The sequence below is a fragment of the Teleopsis dalmanni genome, chromosome 1 (assembly GCF_002237135.1).
Source record: "Teleopsis dalmanni isolate 2A chromosome 1, ASM223713v2, whole genome shotgun sequence".
Classification (NCBI taxonomy): domain Eukaryota; kingdom Metazoa; phylum Arthropoda; class Insecta; order Diptera; family Diopsidae; genus Teleopsis; species Teleopsis dalmanni.
The window spans coordinates 91,980,435-91,998,917 of NC_051846.1; the positions used below are offsets into that span (position 1 = coordinate 91,980,435).

The window sequence follows — 18,483 nt, forward strand, 5'->3', positions numbered from 1 at the left end:
CTGAGCAGGATGATAAGAAATTGTGTGGCCCACATGAGGAGATGGCTGGGGTTGTTCAAAATGTTTGATTGCTACTTCTTCTAATGTAGAATTATCAATACCTTTGGAGGCATGTTCACCCATTAACTTCGTTCCTTTTGTTGAAGCTAGTTTTACTACCAAGATTGCCATTAGGATTAGAGTTATACCAGATATCCCAAAATTGGCTATTGATGCTGTTAAACTTTTCCTTTTTAACGTTTCGATGTAGTTTATATTTTTTTGTTCTTTCATCATTTCCAGGCTTAGCAATTCTTCTTCAGCCGTTAGGGTTGAATTTGGTTGCAGAATTGCAGGAAGGAGCTTACTGCTAGAGATTTCGTTAGACAAAAATGTTTGGTTATCTATTGTAATTGTGGAATTATGGTACTGAATTGCGAATGATCCAGTTAAATCAATTTCTTCTTTGTCGATGCGAACAGTGTCGTTGAATTGGTTTAAAAGTATTATTCCTGGGAGGACTTCTTGGACAGTGCGAATGTGTTGGTTGTTAATCGTGATGCAGTTAGGCGGCCGGCTTTTGAGTAGGTGAGGAATACACGTGGAGTTACTGATGTCTACAATATTTCTTTTTGTACAAATTTTAATTTGATTATGTTCTTCACAGTTGCTTTTCTTTCCAAAGATCTTACTGTTGCATATTATAATTTTTTCAAACGGTATTTTATATAATTTGTTTCCTTTCTTTATTGCTTTTATTAATAATGATTCACATAAATTGTTCTCAGTTATTGGAATTTGGATTAAGTACAAAATCTTAGAACTACTAGAGGCTATCTTAACATTACTGAATTCAAATACCTCTTCTATATTATTAAATGGAACATTATTTTTCTCAATAATTTCTTTTATTAGGGTCATCTCAGCATTAGAAAATATATAAGAGTTTACGATGGCAACTTTGGCCCAATGTATTGCATAATTGATATTTATAATTTCATCTTTTATTAATTGTAGCTTATATTTAATGTTTACAGCGATATCATGCTGAATATCTTCTCTATCTTTTAATAGTTTAACTATTTTATTTGACACTTCCGTTATATTATTTATTCTTTCGCTCATTGCTCTATTTATTATCAATTGATTGTTATTATTTTCAAGTAAATTATTTAAATGATTTTCTAAAATAATAAGATCTGCGTGATCTGGGCTCCCCGTGAGCCACTTCCATGCAGTACCAATTGCGTTTATGGATCTTTTATTGACCTTTGGCTTTAGTCTACTTAAGATACCTTGTATTTCGGTTACTTCATGGTATAGGAAAGGGATTAAGGGATTGTCAGAAATTATTTTGTGTCTTATTGTGGAGTTAAGTTCGTCCAAAGTCCTTTGGTATTCGTCTACGTCTATCGTATGTATAATTCTGTAGGTTCCGGTTTGAATTTTGGTCCATCCTGTATTGAAGGTTGCTAGTCGTGAATTTGTGTAATCAAGGATACGGAATTCGCCACTGGCAAGTGGTATTATTAATCTGAAAGTAACCAAATGAGTTAAGTTCTAATATTACTTTTGTATACAGTTCGTCCTTTTTCTGTTATAACTACGTTAGATTTGTCTTCCTTTACTATTTCTTTTTTGTACCTAGCTCAAAAGAGCATAATCTCTTGTTTATTCGCACGTAAATAATGTCGCCTGGCAAATATGTTTTCATTGGAGTCCTTTTCCGATTGTGTACCTCTAAGTCTTTTGCTTGTTTTTTCCTAAGTGCTTCAATGTTTTCCTGTCGAGCATTTTCGTACTGGTCAGGATTTGTAGAAATTCTGCGTCCAAAAAATGTCTCTATCGGTTTCTTTCCTGTAGTTGAGTGTACTGTGTAGTTATATTCATATACCGATCTGTCCAAAATTTCTAGGAATGATCTATGTATTCGTTCCGCTTTTAAGCAGCGCTTGATTTCTGAGAGGGTTGAGTGAAATCGTTCTACCTGTCCGTTTACTGTACTTGCGTAAGGAGGTGTCTTGTAGATTTCTATTCCAAGTTGGTCTTCCATCATAAAACATATGGAGGCTGAGTTTAGCGCTTTTTCGTTGTCTACTACAATTACCTTAGGTACGCCAAATGCAAAAATGATCTGTCTTAGAGGTTCCCTAATATCTTCTGAAGCTCTGCTTTTATTATTCTAACTTGGGCATATTTGGAAAATTTGTCGACTGCCGTAAGAACTAAATTTTTCTCTGTGTTATAAATGTCAATATGCACTATTTCACCGGGATATTTCGGAATGGGGGTTTCAAGTAACAGTGGCTTATTTGGATGGCGGTCGTATTTGTTTTCTTTACAAATCTTACATTGCTTGACTAAATTTCCTATTTTAGCACTCATTTGTGGAAAGTAAAATTTTTGTAATAGTTGGGTTTTATTTTCCTGTCATTTCTATGGGCGCGTTTGTGTTCATTCAGCATTTCTGTTTCCTGTCTGTCTTCGTCTGTCAGGTCTTCGACTTGGGTTTGGGTAAAACGTATTTTGAAATTAGAAAAGTGAACAGGATATATTAGCTGAATTTTTCCAATGATTGGTTCTGAGGTAAAGAGACCGTTTATTACTGAGGGATCCAAATAACGTTTAAAAATTGAAACTAGGCTTTGTTCATCGTAAACTTTTTGATTAAAAATGTGTCTATGGTATGTGGGGAAGGGTATTTTGAATTGGTATTTAGGAGCCAAATTTGGTTCTTGAATGCATTTATAGGTCCTTCTACTGCTGGGATAAGATTTTGTGCTGAACTTTCGTCACTATGTTGCGTTCCTGTCAATGAATTGATTTGTGATACCTGTGGTGGTCTTGAGAGTGCATCAGCCACAACATTAGCTTTCCCTGGCTTATAGATTAACTCATAGTCATATTCTTCTAACCTAGCCTTCCATCTTTTCATCTTGCTATTATGCTTCTTGCTGCTTAAAGCAAAAGTAAGCGGTTGATGGTCCGTAAAAATTTTAACCTTCGCAGAACCGTAAAGGTAGTTTCTTAACGAATTCAACGACCATACTATCGCCAACATTTCTCTTTCATTTGCAGCGTAGTGCTCTTCAGCTTTAGAAAGAGTTCTCGAAATGAAGGTTATTGGCTTGTCGTTTTGCGATAATACAGCTCCAATTGCATAATTGGAAGTATCTGTTGTTAACACAAATTCTTTGGAGTAGTCGGGGTATGTAAGCATTGTCTTTACTAATGAGCGATCTCTTAAGTTTCTCGAAGGAATCTATGGCGTTTTCATTTAGGGTTATCTTGACTCTTTTTGATTGATTTTTGGACACTCGTCCGTCTTCCCCTCTTAAAAGGACTGTAAGGGGTTTCGCGAGCTTTGCATAGTCTTTGATGAATCGGCGATAATAGCCTGAAAGTCCTAAAAAGGATCGAAGTTCTTTTAAAGTTTGAGATACTGGAAAATTTACTATTGCGTCTACTTTCTGTGGATTTGTTTTGAGGCCTTTTTCGGATATTATGAAACCTAAAAATTCCACTTCTGTTTTTAGGAATTGACATTTGTCAGGTTGTATTTTTAGATTTGCCTTTTCTAATGTATCAAAGATTTGTTGGATGTCATTAAAGTGGGTTTCTTGATCTTTACTAAATATCACGATGTCATCGATGTAAACGTAACATCTCTTTCCTATGTGGTTCCTTAAAATGTCGTCAAGAGCTCTTTGAAAAATTGAAGGAGCGTTCTTGAGACCAAAAGGTAGCCGGGTAAATTCATATTTACCGTTATTTACCGAAAAAGCTGTCTTCTTTATATCCGATTCCTTTAGGGGAATCTGGTGGAAGCCACTCTTTAAATCGAGTACGGAGAAATATTTGTTTCTTCCTAGGTGTGCTAGTACTCCATTTATTTCGGGTATAGGGTATCTGTCCGATATTGTTACCAGGTTTAACTTTCTGTAATCGATTACCATTCGATATTTCCTTTCTCCGGATGCGTCTGATTTTTTGGGCACTATCCATACAGGTGAATTGTATGGAGACCGAGACGGTCTTATTATACCATTCTGTAACAAGTCTTTGATTTGTCTCTCTACTTCCGCTTTTAATGCCATTGGGTACGGATAGAATTTGGTGTATATTGGTGTGTCTGTGGACGTTCTTATGCTTCCTTGCACTTTCGTAGTATAGGTTAGTCTTTCTTCAGGTTCGGCAAAAAGTTTAGGAAATTTCCTCGCAATTGTATGAAGTGTGGTCTTTTGTTCGTCGTTTAGGTAATCAGTCCGTATGCCGATTGTGTTAATTGACTGTATAATTTGCTGTTTTATTTTAATCCTGACTCTATCTTGTATTGTCATATAGTTGTATTTTGTGTAAATTACTGCCGAAAGTTGCTTGAGGCTGTCATTGCCTAGGATGCCGTGGAATGATTTTAGCGATGGTAACAAAAAAAATTTAATTTTGAGATTGGGTATTCCGAATAAATTAACATTGGTGTGGTGTGTAATTTTTATTTTTCCAGCTATAGTATTGGCAAAGAAAGGTTGGTCATTTGGGAGAGAATTGGGTACAATGGAGGGTTGCATATAGTTATTGTTTGAACCCGTATCAATTAATATTTTGAAAATTTCTCCTCGCTTTGTTTTACATTCAAAATATGGGAGCGACGAATTCGCTAGCCTAAAAAATGAATGTCTGAAAAATCCTCTATAGAATTGTCGTCTGCACTATGCTGTTCGAGGGTTTCTTGTACGTCGTAATTGTCCTGTCCAATCTCGTCTTGCTGGTTTCCGTATTCTAGATCTTGCTGATATGCAGCGTTTTTGTATTGTTCAGCTTCTATGTTAAAGTTTCGTTGTCTTTTTTCTATATTTTGCTGAGGAGGTGGTGGCCTCTTTCCTTGAAATGCAAGGTTTTGTGATGGCCTATTCATATAATTGACTCTTCTTGACTGCATGCTTTGGTCGACATCCATTGGTTCGGGTCTTGGCATGGGCTTTGATGCAAAAGGTCTAGATGGTGGTTGGTGCCGATGTTGAGAATTGAAATTTTGTTGTTGTGAAAAAAAATTCTGGTGTCTTTGCCAATATCCTTGTTGTTGAGGTGGAATATAGGGAGGTAGCGACATTTGTCTCTGCATTGGTTGATTCCAATGAATAAAGTGTGAGTAGAATGGTTTTGGTGCGGCGTGGTTCTGTGGGGAGAAATTTTTTCGAGGATTTATAAGAGGTCTCCTATAGTTATGGTTATTGGCAATATTTGCTCGATAAGTTTGATTTTCCAGCTTGAGGCATAATTGTAGAGCCTCTGGGAGGTCTGCTGGTTCTTTTATTCCCAGGAGTCTCGGCAAGTCACCATTTAGACCCCTAACGAAGGTATCCAACGCTTTGTTTCTATACGTGTCTACCATTCTGATCCGGCTTCTAAACAAGAAATTTTGTTTAAGATCAGAGAGAGATTTGAATAGACTTTCTGATAATATTCATGTATTGTTAAATTGCCTTGAGTCTGCGAGGACATTTGGTACTCTAAAGTACCTAGGTCTCTCTTGTCGCCGTAATGCTTTGTGAGACAACGTGAAATAGCGGTCCAATTTAGAGGTGTGTTATACGATTCTAACACAATGTCTGCTTGGCCTGTAATTTTGTTTCGTATAATGTTTAGAATACCAAAGTATTTATGTGAGCCTAGTATTGGCTCATACACTTGTAGAAATCTATCTACACTTTTCTTCCAGGATCCGAATTCACCTGGATCTCCTGCAAAATCACGCAAAGAGCGCACAACGTCAGGAATTTTGTCGAGTTCACCAATACCTTGGGCTCCTACATTAATCGGTTCGTCTACCTCAATAACATTCCTAGCTGTTAGTCTGTCGTTTAAGATTCTATTGACTACGTCTGCTATTTGCCTAACCATGTCCCTATTTTCTTCATTTTGAGGAGGTTGGGGATTTGGATTCGGAGGATTTTGAGCTAAAACCGGTGGTCTTAAAAGATTATTCGGGTTACTCATTTTCACAATTGGATTGTTAACTTTAATAAACTGTGATTAATTAAGCTTTATAATTCGGGGAATTTAAATAACGGAAATGTCAAAAATCTTTGACTAAATTATTTTTAACAAATTGATCAAATTATTTTCCTTTTCAAATTATCTTCAATATTTTCGATTTTGAATCTAGTTTTTATTTTAAAATTCTATTTTTAGTTTCTCTTAGTATGAGGAAAAATTATTAAAATTATTTTTAGTACGTCCCTCTTATTTATTCTACATGTTTTTTGTACATATGCAAATTACCGTGTTTCAAAAATTAATTAAGATATTTTAGTTTCACTTTTTCCTCTTTTTTTTTTTATATTATTATTATTCTTTTTCTTAAAATTATTTTCAATATAGCTTCTTAATTTGAATTTTACTAAATTTCAGATGTTTTCTTTCAAAATTATTTCTATTATCTTCATTCACTATTCTTTAAAAATTTTAGATTTTTCTTATTATACTTAATTAATTACGATGATTTACAGTAAGAGTAGCATCGAGCTACTCGTCCCTCCTTTTTGGTCGATTGAACCTACTGCGGCTCCTGCTACAACACTTCGATGCGAGGCGGGGTCCGGACGGACACTAGAGAGCCTGAGTCTTCTTGAATCTTGTAGAACCAGTCGGAAAAATAGGATTGATGCTGCTGGGAAATCAATTTTAGTTTCTTCCTTTCACAGTCACTGTTTATGATAACGCGAAACACTGCCACTACTTTAGGGCCTTTGTATTTTCACTTTAATTTAATTATTTACTTTATTTGATTATTTCCTTTTCGCGAGTGGTCCCTGCTTGGGCGCCAGTTTTTATTTTAAATACTTTATTTAGTTTTTAAAAAAGATTGGAGCTAATGCTCCGCTTTATTTTGATTCAAGATTAAGACTATATTCTATTTTACAATATTGTTAATTATATTGGCTTTACAATTAATGCAAGCATTGCATTTTCGCCAGTTATTTGGAAAGAGTTGCTTAATTACTATTTACCGCTTATTTGGGTTTCCGGTACATTTTGGAAATAAAGTGCTTACCTAATGTCTACCCAATAAAGGTAATAAAAGGAAAAAAGAAAATAAATGTAGCGCGTGTTAACTTATATGTAGTTTTATTTATTTAATTACAATTATGTTTATATTATTAAGTTTTTATAACAATATTATATCTGCATCAAGTTTTTGTAATAAGTAATTATGTTCATAAATATTCACATTGTTAATGATATCCGAGCCGCAGCCCACTACTTCTTACTTATACTCTTTTCTTTCAACGACTGATTCAACTAATGTATACGACATTAGCAAAGAGGATAAAGAGAAGAAACTGAGAAGAAATTTTGAATAATTGTGCCTCTTTGTGTAATATCGCAAAAAAACCTCTTTCACTTGTTCACCACACCAGAATTGTCAAATATTAAAAACGGTGTGGTTTAAAAATTAAATGATTACTTCATTTGTGGTTGCATATTAGCATGTAGCCATTTCTTCTAATTAGAAGAAATAGTATAAATTATTGTTTTTGGAAAATCCATTATATACATTAATACGATTATAATGAGTAAATATAGGCATGATTTTTTATATCAATTTTACTTCAGTTTATATAAGTTATTTGTGGTCGAATCGCGGAGCGTTTTTAAATAAAACACGTTACGCTTTCGGTTGAGAAGTATATCTGAATTTCTTTATTAATATGTGCTAGTGCGCTGCACTTACAAATTAATTTGATTATTTTACAAAATTTTAAATTAATATAATTTTATTTATTATATTAATATAATAGCAATGTCAGCGGCCCTTACAAATTATTTTGCTTATTCTGTAATTTGATTTCTAGTTATTGATTAATAACAATAACAATGTCAACACACGCTTGCTTTGGGTTCTTTGCACCGCAATGGTATTCGCTATTGCGTAAACCGTTGCTGCAATAAAGCGACAATTTTAATTGTGCGCATGGAGTGGGTCTCTGACATCGTTGTTACATTGACGCATGGTCAACACTGGTTAACTTATATGGTTTTTACTATTTGCACACATGGTCACCTCTGAACACTGTAGGGTTCCGTGTTTTACGTTCTCTTTGCTATTTTTCTTATGCTTGCATTGACTTGCTTTGTGCCCCTTTTTACCACATGAGTAACAAGTAATGACATATTTGTCTTTTTGTTGTTCTCTTCTACTGCTTCTATTGCTTCTATTTCTTGCCTTGAATTCCTCAATCATTTTAATTTTCAATGTTTCCAAATCCAACAATTTTTCTTGTGTTCCATTCGGCCAAATCACCCGATGCTGGTTTCGTGCCGACGACATATTGCCATGCGTTATTTTTTACCAATAACGCCTTTGTTTGAATTTTCCACGTGTCATAATTATTTTTGTTTAATAACTCGATTTTCACGTTTAGACTCATCACTGTTTTTATTGTATTGTAAGACACAATTAAAAAAGTTTTTCTTTCACGACGAATTAATTTCGCGACAAATTAATTTCATTCGATTACAGCTACGCGTAGTGCTAACGTATTCGGCCCATAACCTGTTCGGTCGTAAGTTAGAAGAAGACTGACTGAATTTTATATTTGTAGTAATACATTCCCTTTTACATAGTGTGGTTCGCGTGTTGCCAGATTTGATACATTCCAACAATAATGATATTGTTAAATTGTTCACAATCATTTTTGATAGCATAAATATTAAATTCGAGATTAATTAATTAATTTTACTTTTTAACTAGTCTTATTATTACATTTTCATACGTTTCTTTTTCTGTTAATGGAATTTTAACCATATAAAATATTTTTTTATTATAATTGTATAAGACAGACACTTTAGGGAATTGAACTGTTTCTTCTGAGCTCACAAATGTAATATGCTCTTCTTTAATTTAATTTATAGCTATTTTCTTTCTTTTTTACTTAATATTAATGGGTTAACAATTCCTAATTTTGCCCATTCGATTCCGTTTTCTATCTTTATTAATTCTTCTTTTATTTGTTTAATTCTGTTTTGTAAATTTATAACCATTTCATTTTCTAAATAAACATCATTTCTTATAATGTTTGCCATTTAGCTTAGCTTATTATTAAAAGCTTCATTTACATGAACTTGTCTATTGTTATTATTTTTTAAATCGTTCATATTATTAACTATAATTTCGAAATCATCATGATCCGGAGATCCTGCGATATATTTCTAAATTGTTCCTATACTATTTTATTGATCTTTTATTTCTTTCTTTTAAGATAGGTGTTATATTTTTTAGGATATCTTTAGTATGGGGTACTTTGTCGATCAGAATAGTATACAGGTTGTGTTTTCCCCTGGTAAATATTGTAATGAACCTTTCTTGTGGTTCGTATAAAGCTGGGGTTTAACTCAGCCGTCGCCAAGGTCCACACAAGAAATTTATTTGGTGAGACCCTGTCACGTCGATAAACTGAACTGAAGGTACTCGGAATATAACACAGACACACGTGACTGCTAAAGGTACGTGTGCCGCATTATAGGTCGCAATTAACACGCCCTTCCCTGTTCACTATTAAAGCGCCCAGGGGCCGGAGACGTTAGGTTACTGTTAAAAGCCACCTACAGTTTCCGACACTATGGTATAGACACACGTGACTGTTAAAGCTACGTGTGTTATACCCCATGCAACCCAGATTCAGTAACTGGTCAAGCCCTGAATCTTGTTTACCTAAACCACTCTTCAGTTCAGTCGTTCAATACTATGCGCCACAGCTACCTAGTTTACGTGTGTCTTACCTAAATCTCTCAAAGCTGCCGTTGTCTACGCTCAAGGTTCCTTCAAATTTCAATGCCGCTAGCAATTACAATTCGGTTTGCATCTAAACTTCTTCGTCTTTCTTTTAAACTTCAGTTTTCCCCTTGTAGTTTAATGAAACAAACATTCACATTGAATAATTATTAATCTTTATTTAAACTTCCTTTGTACTTTTGTATGACACAGGAAGTAATATAGTTTCTTTACAATTCTTCGTACAGAGGTTATCGTTAAGACTTTCAGCAATAATTCGACACAATAATTACAAAGTTTCTAATTTGTATGTTTACGTTACTGTTTTTCAATAAAATATTTTAATTTTAATTTTATTTATTTAAATTTAGTTATACATGCTAAATAATAAATTTTCAAATGTTCTGTGTTTTACTTTTATTAAAACAATTAATAAATTTCCAAATGTTCTGTGTTTTACTTTTATTAAAATAATTAATAAATTTTCAAATGTTCTGAGTTTTACTTTTATTAAAACAATTAATAAATTTTCCAATGTGTTACGTTCAACATCTTTTGATATTTTTGTGAGCAGAGTTAAAGTCTGGCACGGTGGCGAGGCTAGCTAGCTCGTCAGAAAAGGGGTGGATTATTTATTCCGCTATAGCACATTCGAACCGTAACAAAAAAAAATAAAAAAATCGTGCCAGAGAGTTTTGTTCAAAAAAAAAATTGCGATAAATGTGATCAAAGTAGATCAAACAAAAAAAAAAAAAAATAAGGAAGGTAAAAATAACAAAAAAAAATATATAAAATTACTATTACTATTTCATTGTAATACTGTGTCTACCAGTGTTTTTCCATATTGTCCCTGTCCTTGTCTGTCGGTTTGGACCTACCCCCCTTACTACACTACCGTAGTTACCTTTGAGCTGAAGTAACAGGCTCTGTTAAGTTCTCCCCAGCTCCCTAATTTTACTATTCGTCCTTGTCCTGTTTAACTCATCTTCATCTTACCTCAACCTAACATTGTCCCCTTCTCACGTGCACCTGTTCATTAAATATTTTTGTTCTTTTTCGTTCATACTCTAATTTGCGCTGGTGTAGACTTTTACGATCATTGATAACAGGTATCCCCGGCGTTTGAACATTCATTTTTCTTCTTAAAATAGTTATTTGTTTCCCGGATTCATCTTCATTTGACAGCCTCCTCGGGGTGACGCTGTCATTACTTGGTTTCCCTCTTGAAACACACAATACGATACATCACTATCACATAAAACATCTCATAGAGTGAAACGACGATTTACATGTCTCCTTCACACCATCCATCACCTTATTATTATAATGATTTCCTGGCATACCACAAGTATAGCACAAATTCATGTCGAACGGAGAGTAACATAAGGGTTTATTTACTTCAGCATTTTCCACCATACCACGCGTTGAATTGAGGGAGACCCCTAATGAATTAGGTGAGGGATTCCTATTACCTCCATAGTTTTAATTCTGTTGTTTAATTTTGCTGTCTACAACAGCCTCCACTCTCGCTATTTCGTTCTCCCTAATTCCCGGTTTAACGGTATCCTTATAGTGAATTTCTGATACAGGACGCCCTTTACTCCTGTTTTTTTGTAACAGACGTTCACCTCTTTTACACTCACTAATGAGGTCCGCTATCGATGCCGAAAACACAAGACTAGCCAAATTTCCTCTTGAGTTGGTTGGTTGGTTGGTTGCAGTGGCAGGTCATAAGATAACTTCAAATGTACCTCAATTAGCGATTTTTCGCCGTTTTGTTACCACATTTTTCGCAAGAACCCTAGTATAGAAGAGTAGAGACTAAATCCATCCCACCGAATTTAGGTAATTTAACAGGTCTTTCATCCTTACCATTGAGCAGTCTGATAAACTATCACAAAAGTATTTTCCTAAGAACCTATATCTTCTGGATGCTAAAGCTGGGCATTCACAGAGAAAATGTATTATTGTTTCTTTCTCCCGCGGGTTTCCACAACTTCTGCAGTGAGAGTTATGGGGAATACGCAGTTTCTCTGCGTGAGTTCCTAACCACCAATGACCAGTAAGAACCGCGATAAGCCTTGCAGTGTTTACGCGATCTTTTTTGATGAGTTCCAGAGATTTATTTTTATTATAAGTGGGCCACGTTAACCTGGAAGTTGCACATGACCTTAGTGCTTTCCATCTGTTATTGGCGAGTTGCAGAAAGTAAAGAAAGGTACTTCTTTTGATGGTCTCCAGGGTAATATAGACTGATACCGCCAGTGACGCATCTAGGGAGGCACCAGAGCGGGCTAAATTATCAGCTTTCTCATTCCCTACGATGTTCCTATGCCCAGGAACCCAGATGAGTGTGATATCGGCCAACCGATTTAGCTCGTCGATTGCTTCTCTACATTCTTTTATTATTTTTGATTTTGTTATAAAGGATTCAAGAGCTTTAATTGCTGCCTGGCTGTCAATAAAAATAGCAACACTACATCTGTTCTCGATGTGGCTTGCAATTTGCCGACAGGTTTCTCTTATTGCTAGGATTTCAGCCTGAAAAACCGTAGCCTCATTAGGTATCCTAAGAGAGTTATTTATATTTTTAGATGGTGCAAAGATTCCTGCTCCTGCCCCACCGCTAATTTTCGAACCATCTGTATATATTGAGATATCGTAATTTGCTTCGAAATTTTTCCTTTTCCACTCACATCTTGAAGGGAATATTGTCTGAAAATTCCTTACGAAGTCTATACACGGATTCATAAAATCCGATGTCATCCTATACAGACAATTTGGAACTGTACCTAGAATCCGACTATGTCCACATGTTCGTTCCAACCATACGCCTGTTACTTTAAGTCTTACAGCGCTATTACAAACTATGTTTTTAATGTGAAGATCAATAGGTAGCAAATGTAGCATCACGTTTAGGGCGTCCGAGGGAGTCGTCCTAAAAGCTCCTGTGATGCCTACACATGCCGTTCTCTGAATTCTGTTAAGTTTGTCGATATTATAGCTCTTGTTTAGAGCCGGCCACCACACGACAGTACCATACGTGAGAATTGGGCGTACAATTGCCGTGTACATTCATTGGGTATTATCGGGACGAATCCCCCATTTTTTGCCAAACATCCTCTTGCAAGAATAGAAAGCTACACATGCCTTCTTGATACGAAGATCGACATTGTGTTTCCAGTTTAACTTACTATTCAACAGAATTCCTAGATATTTGGCTTTTTTCGATAGTTTTAATTGTTGCCCGTTTTGTGAAAGCAACCTGAAAGCTGGTATTTTGGTTTTAGTAGTAAACAGCATCATTTCAGTTTTTCCTGGGTTAATACCTAGTCCACAACCTGTGGCCCAGGTATTTATCTTAGCCAATGCCCTTTCCATAATGTCGCTAATTATGTTAGGGAACATACCTGACACAAGAATAACCACGTCATCCGCGTACGCTACTGCTTTCACACCTATCTTATCTAGAATATTAAGAATATTATCCACGACCAGCAGCCACAGTAATGGTGAAATAACCCCTCCTTGTGGCGTCCCCCTACTGACGTGCTTCGTTTGGGTTATGCTGCCTAACTTTGATTGAATAATCCTTGTTTTAAGCATAGTAACTATCCAATTTTTAAACTCTTCCTCTAAACCTATTCTGGAAAGAGAGTCATGAATAGCTTTATTGCTTACATTGTTAAAAGCCCCTTCAATATCTAAAAAGGTTGCCAACCAGTATTGCTTAAAATGAAACGATTTTTCCACAGTACGAATGACCTCATGCAGAGCTGTTTCCGTAGATCTACCCTTGAGGTAAGCGTGCTGGGATTTGGAGATTGGAAAACGTTCTACCTTTTGTCTTAGGTGGAGCTCTATTACCCTCTCCATTGTTTTTAGTAAGAATGAAGTTAGGCTAATCGGCCTGTAATCTTTGGCGGACTCATGTCCGATTTTGCCTGCCTTGGGTATAAAGACTACTTTAACCTGTCTCCAACTAAGTGGTACATAACTATATTTAAGACATGCTTTGTAAATTTCCCCTAACCATGGAACCACTAAGTCTTGTAGTTTTTGCAACATAATAGGGAAAATACCGTCCAAACCTGGCGATTTATAGGGACAGAAACTGTTAATTGAATACCTAATTTTTTCCGCTGTGACTATTTCTTCAGTCATCTGTGATGATGTGCTTGCCAAGGTGATTGAACCGTTTTCTCTAGCATCATCGTTACAGTTTGGGAAATGAGTGTCTAATAGTAGTCTTATGTAGTGTCTCAGCAGAGGTTTCAGTCCATGTGCCGTCCTCTTTCTTGAGATAAGAAGGATTTGCACTTTCCTTGGATAGAACCTTGCTGAGCCTACCAGAGGATGAGGTTGATTCAATTGACTTACAAAATTCCTTCCAGCCATTACTTTTGGCCTTCCTGATAGCTTTCTTGTAAGTTTTAAGACATTCCCTATATTCATGCCAACTATTGTCATTATAGCTTTCGTTAAACTGTTTTCGTGTTCTCTGCCTGAGATCACTTAATTCTGAATTCCACCAAGGTGGAAAAGATTTTTTGCTTCTACTTATTGGACAAGATTTCTTGTAAGCTATATTAAAAGCTGCCTCAAGATTTTATATCCTCTCGTCTAACTTACTAGTAGAGTCTATCTTAATTTGTCTTACTTTTTTAAGTTCCACCTTAGTTACCCTTGTAAAAATATCCCATTTTATCTTCTTCGGGTTTCTAAAGGGGATGGTATGATTTGGTTTAATGTTTAAGTTGAAGAGAATCCAACTATGATCCGAAAAGGATTTCTTGTCAGATACCTTCCAATTACTAACTACAATATCTGGATTTTCGGATAGGAGTGTTATATCTAGCACTTCTTCCCATCCTTCAAACCCTTGTGAACTGGGGAAAGTGAAAGTAGGTGTTTTACCTCTGTTGCAAATTAAAAGGTTCGAATTGCTAATAAAATCAAAAAGGTACTCACCCCTGTCATTGGTTTCCGAACTGCCCCAAAGCGTATGCCGCGCATTGGCGTCACATCCAATTAACGTGGGAATATCTTTTGATGTACTTCTGTTTACTAGCGCGACTACCTCTTCCGGAGGAGCATCTCTATCATGTGCCATGTAGGCAGAAGCCACAATAAAATTTTGTCCACCTGGCATTTCGATCCTTACGACTGTTAGATCTTTATCGCTATACTGTGGACATAAAAAGGCATTAATACATTTTTTAACTAGGATACATGATCTTGGCTTACCATTGTTCCTAATATATAAATTGTTATAATTTTTCAGCATTAGCCCCATGATGTCCTTACCTCTGACTCATGGCTCTTGCACAATGCTGACATCGACATCCTCCTCTATGAGAAAGATGGCGAGATTGTCCGAGGCGATTTTCGAATGCTGAAGGTTAATTTGTGCTACTTTCAGCATTCGTGCAGGCTTACGAGGTTTCTGAAGCTTCTTCCTGAAGCTTCATACCGTCAAGCAATTTGTTAGCATCCTCTAACTCCTTGCCATCATCATCATTGCCTGTTGGGCGGAATATTTTTATTTTGGTGTACCGTACGCCAAACCTTAGCTTACAGTCCATTTCTTCCAATGGCTTCACGGATTCCTCGTTTATCGCCAGAAGAAGCGTCATATTGTTTTTTTGTGTGCCCTCGTCCTTGATGACTACCCAGTCATTCATTGGCACATTTTGGTTCTGCCGTTGTAGCAGCTGGAGAACTTTCTCATGCTCCATCTTCATAATTGGCAGCCAAATGCGGGCCCTTGGTCTTCTTGGGATATCGTTGGCTGGGATAAGCTTTAGCCTTAAACCTTCCCATGCATCACTTACCTTAGCAATGCAGTTGCCAAGAAATACTTTAGATAGCTGGTCATCACATTTGAAGACCCTGCAACCACGAACCACTTCTGATGAATCAAAGCCTGGTGTGGGGGCGTCTAGATTTGTTAGAAGGTGTTCCATCACCATTTCAGCCAGCTTGGGCTCAATCTCGCCCCATTTCTCCAGCACCTTTTTTCCATTGCCGGTAATATCATCAATGAGCGCCACCTGTAGCTCATCCCTTGCTACTTCGTTATATGCCCTTTTCGCACTCGTTGACGGTTTACTAGTAGAACTTGTTCTCGCTACCTTGCTTTTTGAAGTATGGGCCGTCTCGTCCTGAGACCGATCCCTCTTCATTGCCTTTGCGGGTTTTGATAGGGTGGCCTGGTATTCGTTATACTCATCGACCACCTTCTGATATCGTACTTTGTCTGTACGGTCAAACGCCTGTTCTTTACCTTCAGCTTCATTTTTAGCAATCTTGCCAAGAATGAACATGGCCTTCTGGTACCTTTGACGTCTGATCTTTGCTTCAGACTTTTTTGATTTCTCGGCAGGCGCACTATGGCTGGCGCGCTTGTCTGCCGATTTTACTGTTATGTGCGAAGTAGGCGCAGTGCGGCTGCTACTGCCTACTTTGGGTAGTATGGCGGTTTCGACTCGCTCGTTTTCTTGGCTTGATGCCAGGAGCTCGTCTTCGGAACTGGTACCTAGTTCCTTGTTAGTTTTTTGTTTATTCAATTTGTTTAAAGAGTCCATAAATGTTCCCACGAGTGTAGGGGAAAGGGAGGTCGTCCGAAGCATAGCCCCCTTTACTTCAGAAAGGCTGAATTGAAACCGGAGGTCGCCAGGTATCCGGAGTCCACCGTTCTAAGACACACTTACGCAGTGCCATTCATCCTTGGGCACGGTCGTTCATACACCCAGGATTGCGGGTTTTATCGAGTTTTCCTCTCTAGATCCGCCATAATATGTGGCTCTGCACCACGTATGGACGGTCTTGGTTCGTCATAAACCCTGGTCCCCAGACACCTAGTGGACCTACACACTTCCATTCATTCTAAAAACACAAAGAACATACATGCATACATAGAGACAAAGACACACATACGTGCACACAAACTACAGGACAACACAACTACTGGTAGTTCTTTGTTGTACCCACAAGCCAGAGCGACAAAAAGGTCTTCTGACCATTGCATAGACAATGAGCAGGAGACCCAAAGTCAGCAAGCTTGCCTGTAGCTAAGCCCCTACACCACGTCAAGGTGCCTACCACGTAGGGGTCCTCTTGAGTTACTTTTTATAATTTCGACTAACTCCCTTTCGGGTATCTTTTTCCTAAGCCTAAACGACAAATTATGAATATCCGCGTAAAATTGCTCGAACGTTTCCCCGACTTGTTGCCTACGTTCCATCATCTGCCTAATTATTTCGTAATCACTATCGCAAGATCTAAAATGACCTAACAGTTCCTTTTTCAGCTCATAATAGTTGAAATTCTTGTCCTCCGCATGGTCCTCCATCACTTGCCAATACCACCTAGCCGCGCAACCCGATACCAAACAGTGAAAATCGGTGAAGAGCTGGTGATAAGAGAGTTCATATTGCTCTCTCATTTTTTTCGATACGAAAAATGAAGCTTTCAGCAGACATTTCTTTGGTGGTCCCATCAAATTTGAACCGCCACTTATCCAGGTCACAATTTTTTCGGGTCACCCTTTCGTCTTCTTCAAACAATACTGAGTCCCTTCTATTATTCCTTAGCCTAGTATTATTCGCTAAAAATTCACAGTTCGCATTTAACTCGTCGCTTCCTACTACAATCTTATTCACTCTATCTCTTTCTACGGAATTAACCCGCACTTTCAATGAACCTAACTCATTTCTGATGTCATGCATCCCACTCGCTAGAACTTGGGTTTGTTGCATCAGCATGTGCATCATATCAACGAGTTCCCTTTGACTTTCTCGTTCCCTTTTTCCAAAATTTTTACCATTCTCTTCATTCAATCCATCATTCACACTATCATTCACACACGCAGCTCCTACCGCTGTAACAGGTAACGCCTCGCCTACCGCGCCTTCCATTTCTACGTCTTTACCTTGATCCGCCATTAGAGAGAGTTTATTCAACTCTGAAATGAACTCCGGGGACCTGATAATTGAGGTAATCGCGTTGTGGCTCACTGCTTGGGTCTCCTTTCTTTGGAACAAAATCCCTGCACACAAATTGATGTCGCGTTCTGGCACACTATCCGTCGGCCTAACCACGCCTGTATCTATTTGAGTGAGAAGATATGACGTCGCGTCTCTTCCCAAAGCTCTTGCAACACTCCTAGTAAGACGCTTATTTTCGTTCTTATCGCTTATATTAGCTTCACCTGTAGGAGTAAACCACTCGCGATCGTTCTCCATGAATCAAGAACAGAATAAAAACTGAATAACTTCGAGGAGTGTCAATTGTAGCGAAATATGCAATATAACTATTTACGGTCTTCTATTTACTGAACTACTTCACCAACAAAAAAGAAAAATTATTCACTATCTCTATTTACTTCAATCCATTTATAAAGAAAAATTCATAAAAAAAAATATTAAGTATCAAGTATTAAGTAATAAACAAAAATCAAAAAAAACTGAAAAAGAATTTAAGAAAGAAAACTACTCCTATCCTTAAACTAAAATTCGAATGTAAAACTTACTAAATAAAACTCAAAAATAAATTCAAAAAAAAAAATATAAAGAATAAAAATAAAAAAATTATATATATACTTAGGGATAAAGATGTTAAAAGTAAAGAAGTCAAAAAAAAAAATCAACCACAATAAATAATAATTAATATATTATCGCTAGACATAATTTAAATATAATGTATTACTATTCAAATATATTCAAATG

General features: G+C 36.7%; 1 pseudogene; it reads right to left on the bottom strand.

The window, feature by feature from the left end:
- Window positions 1-1,532: 1,532 nt before the first annotated feature.
- Window positions 1,533-17,700, bottom strand: LOC119687706 (annotated as a pseudogene).
- Window positions 17,701-18,483: the final 783 nt, after the last annotated feature.